Source organism: Marmota flaviventris, chromosome 2, assembly GCF_047511675.1.
Source record: "Marmota flaviventris isolate mMarFla1 chromosome 2, mMarFla1.hap1, whole genome shotgun sequence".
NCBI classification, from domain to species: domain Eukaryota; kingdom Metazoa; phylum Chordata; class Mammalia; order Rodentia; family Sciuridae; genus Marmota; species Marmota flaviventris.
In genome coordinates this window covers 129328953-129343940 of record NC_092499.1, presented here as the reverse complement: position 1 = coordinate 129343940, position 14988 = coordinate 129328953, and positions in this window count along the sequence as shown.

Below are 14988 nucleotides of genomic sequence, written 5' to 3'. Positions count from 1 at the left end.
GTAGTCCTAATCCTACTACTAAAACTAGCCCTAATCTTAATTCCAGGTCTCACATTAGCAATAGCCCTAACCATAACACAAAACCTAGCCTTAGTCTGAACTCTAACCCTATCTTTTACCCTAACCCTAACCCTAACCCTAATTCTAGTCCTAACCCTAACCCAAGCTGTAATTCTATCCCTTACCCTAAGCAAAACCCTCACCATAATGCTACCCTACTCCTAACTCTAATACTTAGCCTGTACCAAACCCTAACTCTATTACTAGTCCTAACCCTAGGCCTCATTCTCCCTCTAATCCTAACCCAAACCCTAAGCCTATCCCTGACCCTGATTCCGACCCTAACACTAAGCCTAGGTCTAAGCGTGACCCTATCCCTAAAACAAACATTAACACTAGCTCTATCGATAAACCTATACCTAAACCTAACCGTAATATTAGCAATAGATCTAAACTTAATTTTAAATATAGCCATAACTCTAGCCCTAGCTCTAAACAAAAACCTAGCTCTAGCACTAAAAATAACCATTATCCCAACGCAATGACAAACAATACCCCTAGACCTAACCCTAGTAAAATCGTGGCCCTAACCCTAAATCCAATGCTAACCTGAACACTGACCCTTACCCTAACACAAACCCTAGCTCTAAATCTTATCCTAACCCAAAACCTATCCCTAACACTAGACTTATCCATAACCCTAACCTTAACATTAGCCATAACCATAATCCTAGCTCTTGCATTATCCATAGTCCTAATACTAGCCATAAACATACCCCAAAACCTAGCCCGAAAATGTAGCACTAAAACTAGCTGTAAGCATAATCCTAACCCTAACCTTAGCCCTAGACCTAACTCTCACACTTGCCCTATCCCTACACTAGCTCAAAATCTAACTCTTCCCCTAAATGTAACCCTAACCCTAACCCTAATCTTGTCCTAAACCTACCACAAATTTTATTTATTACCTTAAACATAACCCTAACACTAATGCTAACACTAGCTTTAACTAATTCTAAACATAGACCTGACTTTAATCCTAAACTTTGCCCTAGCCCTAACCATAAACACTTAACCTAAACCTAACCCTAACACTAACCCTAGGCCTAACCCTAACCCTAGTCCTAATCCTAACCTTAACATATTCCCTAACACTAGCACTAACTCTATCCATTACAATACATTTAAGCCTATCCCAATTGCTAATCCTAGGCCTAAAACTAACACTGTCCCTAAAACTAACCCTATACATTACTCTATACATAACCTGAACCATAAACTTAATCTATTCATTACTCTAATCCCAACCCTAATGCTAATTTGAGCCCTAACCCTAAACCTTAACCTAAAGTAAACTCTAACCTGGACTTTGACCCTAATAATACGCCCAGCTCTAAATATGACCCTTAACCTAAACCTAACCCTTACACTAGACCCAGCCATAAACCTAACCCTAACCATAACCCTGGACCTGACATTAGTCCTAGCCCTAACACTAGCCCTTACCATAACCAAAAACCTAGCCCTTCCTCATCCTAGCCCTAAACCTAGCCTTAATCCTAATACAAACCCTCACCTGGCTCTGTCCCTAATTTTAACCCTCAACCAAGCCGTGAACCTAACTATAACTCCATCACATCCCCTAAAACTAACCCTGAACCTCACAATTACAGAAACACTAACCCTAGCCTTAACCATAGGCCTAACACTAACACTAACCCTAGCGCTAATCTTAGCCCTAATTTAGTCCTAACCCTAACCCTACCCCTAACCCTAGTCCTAAGACTAACTCACTCTCACCCTTGCCCTATTTTTATTTCTAACCCTACCCGTTACCTTAGCCCTAACCTTAGTCATCATCGTAGCAATAGCCCTAAACCTATATATAAACATTACTCCAAATCTTAACCTAAAATTAAGCCTAAACCTCACCCTACCACTAGCCCTAATATCATTGCAAATCCTAAAATTAGCCCTAACCTTAGCCCTAGCCCTAAAACAAAACTGAGCCATTGCTCTAACACTAAAACTTAACCTAAACCAAACCCTAATCCTACAACTAGCCATAGCCCTAGCTCTTATTCAAGTCTTAGGCCTAAAACTAACCATAGCTCTAAATATCACCCTAAGCCTAACCTACTGTTAACACTAGACCAGCCCAAATCCCATCTATAACACTAACCCTAATCGTAAACCTAGTCCTTACATTGGCCTTAGCCGAAACTCAAGCCTTAACCCTAACAGAAAAATAGCCCTAATCCAAGCCCTAACACTAGATTTAACCCTAACCCTAACCCTAACCCTAGTCCTAAACCTAACCCTAACTCTAGCCCTAACCGTATCATTACCCTAAGCCAAACCCTATCCAAAATGGAAAACCTAGTCCTAATCCTAATCCTTAGCCTAACCCAAACCCAAACCCTATTACTAGTCCTAACCCTAGCACTCATTCTAGCTCTAAATCTAACCCAAAACCTAACCCTAACCTTATTCTGACACTAACATTAATTATAGGTCTAAACCTCAACCTAACCCTAAACTGAACCCTGAAACAAGCCTTATAGTAAACTTATACCTAAACGTAACCCTAACACTAGCCCTAGACCTAAACCTAATGCTAAATCTAGCAATAGCTCTAGCCCTAGACCTAAACAAAAACTTAGTCCTAACATAACAATAATCCTTAACCTAAAACAAACACTAAACTTACCCCTAAACTTAACCTTGTCCAAATTCTGGCTTTCACCCTAACCCTATCTCTAACCTGAACACTGACCCTGCCTTTAACAGTAAGCCTATCTATAAACCTGAGCTAAACAACATCTAAACCTAACCCTAGACTTAGTCATAACTCTAACCCTAAAACTAGCCCTTATCATAACCCTAGCTCTTATATTACCCATAGCCCTAACCCTATGCCTAAATCTACCACAAAACCTAGATCTTATCCTAGGCCTAAACCTAGCCTTAGGCATAACCCTAACACAAACTGTAGCCGTAACCCTACCCGTAAACCTTGCCTTAGTCCTAACCCTGACTCAAAACCTAACCCTTACCCTAAATATAAACCTACTCCTATCCCTAAATATAACCCTAAATCTAGCCCTAATCCTAACCTTAACTCAAGCACTAAACCTAGCTCTAAATATACCCATTACCCTAAATATAACCCTAACTCTATTGATAACACTAGGCCTAACTCTAATCCTAAACCTAACCAGAAAACTAATCCTAGACCTAACCCTAACCCTAAGCCTAAACCTCAATCTAACTCTGACTATAAACCTTAACCTACATATAATCATATCCATTACCCTAACCCTAACACTACCCCTAATGATGACCCTAATCCTAACCCTAACCCTAACCGTATTGTAATATTATCTTTAGACCTAACCCTAAACCTAACCCTCAGCTTAGCCCTAAACCTAGCTCAAAACCCAACACTTACACTAAACATAACCCTAAACCTAACCCTAGATCTAACCCTAAACCTAAACCTAACTCAAGACCAATTTCTAACCATAACCCTTGCCCTAAACTTAGCTGTATCCCTATCCATTATCCTAACCATAACCCTTACCCTAATGCTAACTCTAGACCTATCCCTAACCCTATTGCTAACCCTAACCTTATCAATTACCCTAAACCTATACTGAACCCTAAACAAAAACCTATCATTACCCTAACCCTGACCCTAAAGCTAATTAGAATTCTAATCCTAAAACCTAACCTCAAACAAACTCTAACCCTGAACTCTAAAAGTTCCCCTAGCTCTAATCCTGACCCTTACCCTAAACCTAACTGTTCCAATAGACTTAGCTATAAAACATTCTAAATCTATCCCCAACCGTAACCCTAGACCTGATGTTAGCACTAGCCCTAATCCTAGCCCTAACCTTAGCACAAACCCAAGCCCTTATCCTAGCCCTAAATCTTGCCTTAATCCTAACCCTAACCATAACCTTAGGCCTAACCCTAACACTAACCTTAGCCCTAATCTTAGCCCTAATTTATGCCTATTCCTAACCTTAGCCCTAACCCTAGCCCTAAGACTAACTCTAACTCTCACCCTTGCCCCATCCCTAGTTCTAACCCTATTCCTTACTGGAACAATAATCCTAGCCCTAACACTAGCCTTAGTCCTAACCTATATCTAACTCTAACTCTAAAAATAAATATAACCCTATGCCTAAACCTAAACCTAACACGAACCCTAACCCTAGTGCTAATCCTAAAACTAGCCCTAATCCTAGCCCTCACCCTAAAACAAAACCCAGACAAAGCCCTAAACCTAACCCTTAACCTAAACTAAACCATAAGCCTAACCCTCAACTTAGACCTAAATCGAGTTTTCACCTGAACCCTAAAACTAACCTTGACCCTGAATCTGACCATAACGCTAACCCTACCTCTAAACATCACCCTAACCCTAAACCTAAACCTAACACTAGACCTAGCCCCAACCCTAAACCTAAATTTAGCCCTAAATGTAACCCTGGTACTTACATTAGCTGTTACCCTAACCCTAGCACTAACTTAACACAAAACTTAGCCCTAATTCAATATCTAACCCAAGCTTTAACCTTAACACTAACCCTAACACTAGCCCTAATCATAATCATAACCCTATCCCTAACCCTAGCTCTAACCCTATCTATAGCCATAACTATAACCCTTACACTAATGCTAACCTTGTCCTAAACCTAACTCTATCCCTAATCCTAACCCTATCCATTACCCTAAACCAAACCTAAACCATAAACCTCAACCTATCATTACCCTAACCCTAACCTTAATGTTAACTCAAGCCCTAAACTTAAACCATAACCTATACCAAACCCTAATGAAGGCACTGACCCTAATAATACCCCTAGCTCTAAACATAACCTAAAATTATACATAACCCTTACAGTACCTGTATACATAAACCTAACCCTAAAACTACCTTTAACCATAACCCTAGACCTGATATTAGTCCTAGTCCAAATCCTAGCCCTATTCTAAAACAAACCCTAGCCCTCATCCTAGCCCTAAAACCAGCCATAATCATAACCCTAAACCTAACCATAGGCCTAACCCTAATTCTAACCCTCCACTTACCTCTAAACATAGCTATAATGCCAATCCTTACCCTAACCTTAACCCTAATCCTAAACCTAATGCTAACACTAAGCTGAACAATAAAACTAGTCCTAATTCTAGCCCTAATTTAACCCTATCCCTAACCCTAACCCTTGCGCTAAGATGAACTCTAACTTTCACACTAGCCCAATCCCTAGTTCTAACCCTATCCCTTACTGTAACTCTAACCCGAGCTCTAACCCTAGCCATAAACCTTGCCCTGTTCTTCCTCCTAGCCATAACCCTAGATCTATCCCTAACTCTAAATCAAACACTAACCCTAAGGCTAAGCCTAACATAAACACTACCCCTAACCATAATGCAACTCATAAAACTAGCCCTAACCCTTACACTAGAAGTAAATCAAAATCAAGTAATAGCCCTCATACTAAACCTCAACATAATCCAAATTCTAGTACTACACCTAGACCTAACCCTAGCCCTAATTCGAGTCCTAACCTTAATCTTAATACTAACCCTGACTCTGACTCATATCCTAACACTCACCCTAGCTCTAAACACCACCCTAAAATTAAACCAAACACTTACAGTAAACCTAGCCATAATTTGAGTCCTAAACCTAACCTTAAAACTAACCCTGAACCTGACTATTAATCTAAAACTAACACTAGCTCAAATATCACCCTAATATTAAACCTAATCCTAACACTAGAGGTCTAACCCCTAACCATAACCCTAAAACTAACACTAATTGTAACCCTAGTTCTTAAATTAGCCGTTACTCTAACCATAGCCCTAATCCTAACTCAAAAACTAGCCCTAATCTGAGCTCTAAACCTAGGTTTAACCCTAACTCTAGCCCTAACACTAGCTCTAACCCTATCCCTTACCCTAAGCCACACCTTAACACTAATTCTAATCCTAAATCTAACCCTAATCCTTAACCTAACCCAAACCCTCATCCTATTACTAGTCCTAACCCTAGCCCTCATTCTAGATCTAACCATAAAACACGACCCTAAAGCTAACACTGACCCTTATTCTGACCCTAGCACTAATCATAAGTCTAAACCTGAACCTAACCCTAAACCAAACTCTAACACTAGCTCTCCCAGTAAACTTTTACCTAAACCTAACCCTAACACTAGCCCAAGACCTAAACCTAATCCTAAATCTAGCCATAACTCTAGCCCTAGACCTAAAGAAAAACCTAGCCCTAACCTAATAACAACCCTTAGCCTAAGCTAAACACTATCTGTTCCCCTAGACCTAACCTTAGTCCTAATTATGGCTTTAATTCTAACCATAATCTATTCTGAACACTGACCCTGACACTAACAAAAACCCTAGCTCTAAACATCACCCTAACCCTGAAACTATTCCTAGCCCTAATATTCACCCTAAAACTAGCACTAATCAAAATAAGTTCTTAATTTAGCCATAGCCCTAACCCATTACAAAACCTAACCCTAATCCAAGCCCTACCTTATCTTTAACCCTAAAGCTAACCCTAACACTATCCATAGCCCTAACCCTAACCCTAAGCATAACCTTAGACCCAATCCTAAGCATAACCCTAGCCTTAACCCTAGCTCTAACCCTATCAGTTACCCTAAGGATAACCCTAAACCTTATGCTAACCCTAGGCCAAACCCTAATCCTATGCCCATCCTTAACACTCTCCATTACCCTACACCTACCTTGAACCCTAAACCTAAAACTATCATTAACCTATCACTAAATCTAATGCTAATTCGAGCCCTAAGCATAAACCATAACCTAACCTAAACCCTAACTCTGATCCTAATAATACCCCTGGATCTAAACCTGACCCTATCCATAAACCTAACCCTTATATTAGACCTAGATATAAACCTAACCTTAAAACTACCCCTAAAGCTAACCCTAGACCTCACATTAGCCCTAGCTCTAATCCTAGTCCTAACCCTAAAACACATCTTAGCCCATATCCTAGACATAATCCTGCCTTCATCATAACCCTAACCCTAACAGTAACCCTAATTTTAACCCTCACCCTATCTCTAAAACTAGGTATAATCTCATCCCTTACCCTAAACCTAACCCTAATCCAAACCCTAACACTAAAACTAGCCCTAACCCTAGGCCTAACTCTAACATTAACCCTTGCCCTAATCCCAGATCTAAACCTAGCCTTAATCCAAACCCTAACTCTAACCTTAGGTCTAACCCTAACATTAACCCTAGCCCTAATCTTAGCCCTAACCCTATCCATAATGCTAACCCTATCCATTTTCCTAACCCTAAACATAATCCTAATGCTAATTTGAGCCCTAACCCTAAACTTAAACCTATCCCTAACAATAAACATAACCCTACCTCTAAGACTAAATATAACTCTTGCCTATAGACCTATAGAGAGGTTCTAATCTTTTTCCTTAAAATCACCCTAAACCTAGAACTAATGTTAGCCCTAACCCTAGCCCTAGCCCTAAAACAAATCCTAGTCATAGCCCTAATCCTAACCTGTAACCTAAACTAAACCCTAACCTTACACCTAGCCCTAACCCTATCCCTAACCCTATCCCTAATTCTAGCCCTAACCCTAACTTAAAACTATCCCTGACCCTGACGCTGACCCTAACACTAAACCTAGCTCTAAAATCATTGTAACCATAAATCTAATGCTAACACTAGACCTAGCCTTAACCCTAACCTTATAACTAGCACTAATCATAACCTTACTTCATACATTAGTCATAGTCTTAACCCTAGCCCTAAACTAACCCAAAACCTAGCCTTAATCAGAGTCCTTATCCTAGCTTTAACCCTTAACTTAAACCTAATACTAAACCAAAGACCTAGCCCTAAACTTAGATCTAACTCTATCCGTTATCCTAATGATAACCCTAACCCTTATGCTAAACCTAGGCCTAACCCTAACCCTATCCAGTACACTAAACCACAACTAAACCCTAAACCTAACCCTGTCATTATCCTAACCCTAAATCTAATGATAATTTGAGCCCTAAACTTAAACCCTAACCTCACCCAAACCCTAACATTGATTCTGATCCTAATAATAACCCTAGATCTAAAACTTACCCTTACACTAAACCTAACCATTACACTAAACCAAGCCATAAACCTAACACTGAATGTATCCCTAATTGTAACCCTAGACCTGACATTAGCCCTAGACCTAATACTAGCCCTAAACCCAATACAAACACTAGGCCTCGTCCTAGCCCTAAACCCTAGCATTAATCATAATCCTAATTCTAACCCTGGCCCTAACCCTAATACTAAACCTCGCCAAGCCCCGAATCTTGCTAAAACCTGTTCCTTTAAACTAAACAGAACACTAACTCTAACCCTAAACCTAAGCCTAAACCTAACACTAACCCTAGCCCTAATTTAGCCCTATCCCTAACCATATCTCTAAACCTAGCCACAAGACGAACTCTAACTCTCACACTAGCTCTATCACTAGTTCTAATCCTATTCCTTACCATAACCCTAACCCTACCCCTAACCATTGTCCTAACCCTTGTCCTATCCTTAGTCCTAGCACTAACCTTAGATCAACAACTATCTCTAAGTCTAAACCTAACATGAAGCCTAAGCCTATCCCAAACACTAGCCCTAAGCCTAACACTAATCCTAAAACTATCCCTAACCCTAGCCCTAGCCTAAAACAAAACTGAGCCATAGCTCTAACACTAATCCTTAAACTGAACGAAACCCTAACCATACACCTACACCTAACCCTAGACCTAATTTGAGTATTAAGCCGAAGCCTAAAACTATCTCTGATCCTGACTTGGACACTAACATTAACCCTAGCTCTGAACATCACCCTGACCTTAAACCTAACCCTAACACTCAACCTAGTCCTAACCTTAACCCTAAAATTAGCCTTAAATGTAACTTTAGTACTTAGATTATCTATAACCCTAACCCGAGCACTAATTTAACCCAAAACCTAGCCATAATCTGAGCCCTATCCTGAGCTTTAAATCTAACCTAAGCCCTAACCATAAACCCTAGTCCTAACCCTAGTCTAAGCCTATTCATTACCATAAACATAACCCTAACCCTAATGCTAACCCTAGGCCTAAATCTAATGCTAACTCTAATCCAATTTCTGTCCATAAATTTAAACCTAAGTTGAACCCTAATACTAACCCTATCATTACTGTAACCCTAACCCTAAAGCTAATTCGATCCCTAACTTTAGACCGTAATCTATCCCAAATCTTAACCCAGACCTTGCCCATAATAATACCCCTAGCCCTAAACCTGACCCTAACCCTAGACCTAACTCTTACACTAGACGTAGCCATAATTCTAAACATAAAATTATCTTTAAACATAATTCTAGACCTGAAATTAGCCATACCTCAAATCCTAGCCATAACCCTAAGACAAACACTAGCCCTCATCCTAGCACTAAGCCTAGCCTTAATCATAACCCTAATTGTAACCAAAGCCCTAACCCTAATTCTAAATATCACCAACCTCTAAACCTAGATATAACATCATCCATTACCCTAAACTTAATACTAACTCAAACCCTATTCTATATTTAAGCTGAACACTAACAAAAGCCCTAACTGTAGCCCTAATTTATCCATTTCCCTAACCCAAGCCCTAAGACTAAATCTAACTCACACTAGCCCTATCCCTAGTTGTAACCCAATTACATACCATAATCTAAACCTAGCCCTAACCCTTGCCCTATCCTCACTCCTAAACCTAAACCTAGATCTAACCCTAAATCTAAATCTAACCTTAACCCTAAGCTTAAGCCTAATACTGACACTAGCCCTAACCCTAACGCTAATCATAAAATAAGCACTAACCCTAACCCTAGCAGTAAAACAAAACCAAGCAATAGCCCTAACCCTAAACCTTAACTTAAACCACGCTAATACTATATCTAGAACTAGCCCTAGATCTAATTTGACTCCTAAACCCAACCTTAAAAGTAACCCTGACACTGACTCATATCCTAACACTCACCCTAGCACTAAAAACCATCCTAACCTTAAACCAAAACCTACCAGTTACCCTATCCCTAATTCAAGTCCTAACCCTAACCCTGACCTTCATTTATACCCTAACACTAACCCAAGCTCTAAATATTACTCTAACCTTAACCTAACCCTAACACTAGACCTACCCTTTAACCTAACCATAAAAGTTACCCTCATGGTAACCCTAGTTCTTTCATTAGTCATTGCCTTAACGCTAGCACTAACCCTACAACAAAAACTTGCCCTAATTCAAGCTCTAAACCTAGATTTAACCCTAACCCTAGCTCTTTACCTATCCTTTGCCCTAAGCAAAACTCTAACTCTAATGGTAGCCCTAGAACTATTCCTAATAATTAAGCTAACCAAATCCAAACACTTTTAATAGTCCTGAATCTAGCCCTCATTCTAGCTCTAATCTTATCCCAAACCCTAATGCTAACCCTGACCCTTATTCTGACATAAACAAGAACCCTAGGTCTAAACCCGAATCTAAGCATAGTGCAAACCCTAACAGTGGCCCTACCTGTAACCTTATAATTAAACCTAAACCTAACCGTAGCCCTAAGACTAACTCTATCTCTCACACTAGCCCTATCCCTATTTCTAACCGTATACCTTACCATAACTCAAAACCTAGCTCAAAACCTATCACTAATGCTAGCCCTATCCTTAGTCCTTGCCCTAACCATAGATCTAAACCTAACTCTAATTCTAACCCTAACCCTAAGCCTAAGCCTAACACTAACACTAGCCCTTACCCTAACCCTAGCAGTAAAACAAAACTGAACAATGGCCCTAACCCTAAATCTTAATTTAAACCACCCTAAATCTACATATAGAACTAACCCTAGTCCTAAATTCGACTCCTAACCGTAACCTTAAATCTAACCCTGAAACAGACTCGTATCTTAAAGCTCACCCTAGCTCTAGACTCCATCCTAACCATTTAACAAAAACCTAACAATAACCCTATCACTAATTTGAGTCCCAAAACTAACCCTGACCCTGACTCATATACTAACACTAACCCTAGCTCTAAATATCACTCTAACCTTAACCCTAACACTAACACTAGACCAACCCCTAACCCTAACCCTAAAACTAACCCTAATTGTAACCCTAGTTCTAACATTAGCCATTGCCATAACCCTAGCCCTAACCCTAACACAAAAACAAGCCCCAATCCAAGCTTTAAGCCTAGCTTTAACACTAACCCTAACTCTAACCCTAACCCTAGCTCTAAGCTTATCCCTTGCTCTAAGCAAAACCCTAACCCTAATGGTAACCCTAGACTTATCCCTAATCCTTAGGCTAACCAAAATCCTAACCCCATTAATAGTTCTGACCCTAACCCTCATTCTAGCTCTAATCCTATCCCAAACTCTAATGCTAACCCTGACCCTTATTCTGACCCTAACACTAAACTTAGGTCTAAACCTGACCCTAAACCTAGACCAACTCTAACACTGGCACCACTGATAAACTTATTCCTAAACCTAACTCTACCATTAGCCTTAGACCTAAATCTAATCCTAAATCTAACCTTAACTCTAGCCCTAGACCTAAACCAAAACCTAGTCCTAGCCCTAACAATAACCTTTACCCTAAACCAAACATTACCTCTACCCCTAGACCTAAACCTAGTCCTAATTCTGGCTATAACCCTAACTCTAACTCTAACCTGATCACTGACCAGCATTTAACAGTAAACCTACCTCTAAATCTGAACCTAACAGAAAATATAATCCTAACACTAGACCTAGCCATAACCCTAACCCTAAAACTAGCCCTACTCATAACCCTAGTTGTTACATTATCCACAGCCCTAACCCTAGGCCTAAACCTAACACAAAACCTAGAGCTAATCCTAGGCTTTAACCTAGCCCTAAATATAACCCTAACCCTAACTCTAACCCTAATCCTAACTTAACCCTAGCCTTACTCCCAACTGTAGATCAAAGCCTAACCCTTACCATAAACATAAACCTAGAACTATCCGTAAATATAACCTTAACCTAGTCCTAATCCTAACCTTAACACTAGCCCTAACTCTAGTTCTAAACCTACCCAATACCCTAAACCAAACCCTAAACCTATTGGTAACCCTAGCCTTAACCATAACCATAGCCTTAACCCTAACCAGAAAACTAAACTTAGACATAACCTTAAACCTAACACTCCCTATAAACCTAACCCTAACCCTAGCTCAAAACCTAACCCTTACAATAAACCTAAACATAACCATAGCCCTAACCTTAGCCCTAAACTAAAATCTAACCCTAACCCTAAACCTAAACCTAAATCTAACCATATCCATTACACTAAATCTAACCCTAACCCTAATGATAATCCTAGCCCTAACCCTAACTCTAACCCTAAAACTACCGTAATTCTATTCCTAGAACTAATCTTTAATCTAACCCTTGTTCTAGCCCTACCCATAGCTCATAACCTAACCATTATGCTAAACATATCCTTAAGCATAACCCTAGTTCTAACCCTCACCCTAACCCAAACTCAAAACCTAATCCTAACCATAACCCTAGTTCTAAACTAAACTCTAACTGTATCCATTTTTCTAAACATAAACCTTACCCTAATGCTAACACTAGGCCTATGCCTCACCTATCACTAACCCCAAACTTATCAATTATTGTAAACCTAACCTGAAACCGAAACCTAACCCTATTATTACAATAATCCTAACGTAATGCTAATTTGAGCACTAACACTAAACTCAAACCTAAACCAAACCCTAAATCTGAACATGACCCTAATAATTCCCCTAGCTCTAAACTTGATCCTTACCCTAAAACTAACACACTAGACCTAGCCAGAAACATAAGTTTGAAAATAATCCTAGACCTGACATTAGCCTTAGCCATAATCCTAGCCCTAACCCTAAAATAAACCCTAGCCCTTATCTTAGCCCTAAAGGTAGCCTTAATCATAACCATAACCCTAAACCTGGGCTTAACACTAACACTAACCCTAGCCCTAATCTTAGGCCTAATTTAGCTGTATCCCTAACCCTAATCCTAACCTAGCCCTAAGACTAAGTCTATCTCTCACCCTTGCCCTAAAACTAGTTCTAAACCTATCCCTTACTGGAACCCTAATCCTAGATCTAACCCTAGGCTATAACCCTAGACCATTTCTTAGCCCTAGCCTTAACCCTAGATCTAACCTTAAATCTAAATCTAACCCTAATCATAAGCCTAAACCTAAACCTAACAAAAGCCCTAACCCTAACCCCAATATTAATCCTAAAACTACTCCTAACTCTAGCCCTAGCCCTAATACAAAACCAAGCCATAACCCTAACCCTGACCCTTAATCTAAACCAAACCTTAACCCTACACCTGGTCACAAACTGAGCCCTAATTTGAGTTTTAAGCTGAAAGCTAAAACTAAACCTGAACCTGACCTAACCCTAAACTTAGCTCTAAACATCACTCTAACCGTAACCCTAAATCTAACACTAGACTTAACCCTAACACTAACCCTAAAACTAGCTTTATTCGTAACCATAATACTTATATTAGACGTAACCCTAACCCTAGCCTTAAGCCAAAACCTAGCCCGAAACTCTGCCCTAAACCAACTTTTAACCCTAACCCTAACCTTAACACTAACACTAGCACTAATTGTAACCATAAACCTAGTCATAAACTTAGCTCTAACCCTATTCATTACCCAAACCATAACCCTAGCTCTAACCCGATCCATTACCCTAACCATAACCCTAAACCTAATTCTAACCCTAGGCTTAAACCTAAACCTATACCTACTCATAACCCTATTCATTATCCTAAATGTAACCTGGAACCTAAACCTAACCCTATCATTACCCTAATTTTAACCCTAAAGCTAATTCAAGCCCTAACTTAAAACTTTAACCTATCCCAAACACAAATAATGACCATGACCCTAATAATACCCTGAGCTCTAAACCTGACCCTAACCTTAAACCTACCATTACACTAGACGTAGCCACATACCTAAACCTAAAAGTATTTTTAACAATAATGTTGGACTTGAAATTAGCCCTAGCCCTAACCGAAACCATAACCCAAGATTTAACCCTAATTCTACCCCTTGCTCTAACCCCATACCTTACCCTAAACCTAACTATAACCCTAAACCTCACCCTAACCCATCACCCTAACCCTAGGCCTAATAATAACACTAAGCCTAGCACTAATCCTACCCTTAATTTAGTCCTATCCAAATCTTTACCTTAGCCCTAAGACTAACTCTTGCCCGAGCCCTATTCCTAGTTCTATCCTTAGTCCTAGCCCTAATCCTAACTCTAAATATAAATCTAACTCTAAATTTAACCATAATCATAAGCCAAAACCAAACACTAACATAGCCCTAACAATAATGCTAATCCAAAAACTTGAACTACCCCAGCCCTAGTAATAAAACAAAACCAAACCATAGCCATAACACTTACCTTTATTCTAAACCAAATTCTATCCCTACAATTAGCCCTAACCCTAACTCTAAAACTAACCCTGAACCTGATGCTGACCCTAAAACTAATCCTAGCTCTAAATATTAACCTAACCTTAAATTAAGCCTAGCATAACACCTAGCTTTAACCCTAACCACAAAACTAGCCCTAGTCATAACCCTAGTTCATACATTAGTCATTGTCCTAAACTTACCCCTACCCCTAACACAAATCGTACCGGTAATCTAAGCCCTAACCCTAGATTTAACCCAAATCATAACCTTCACACTAGCCTTAACCCTAACCCTACCCCTAACTGTAGCTCTAACCCTTTCCCTTACCCAAAGTCGAACCCTAACCCAAATGCTAACCCTAGTACTAACCCTAATCCTTAGCCCAACTTATACTCTAACCATATTACTAGTC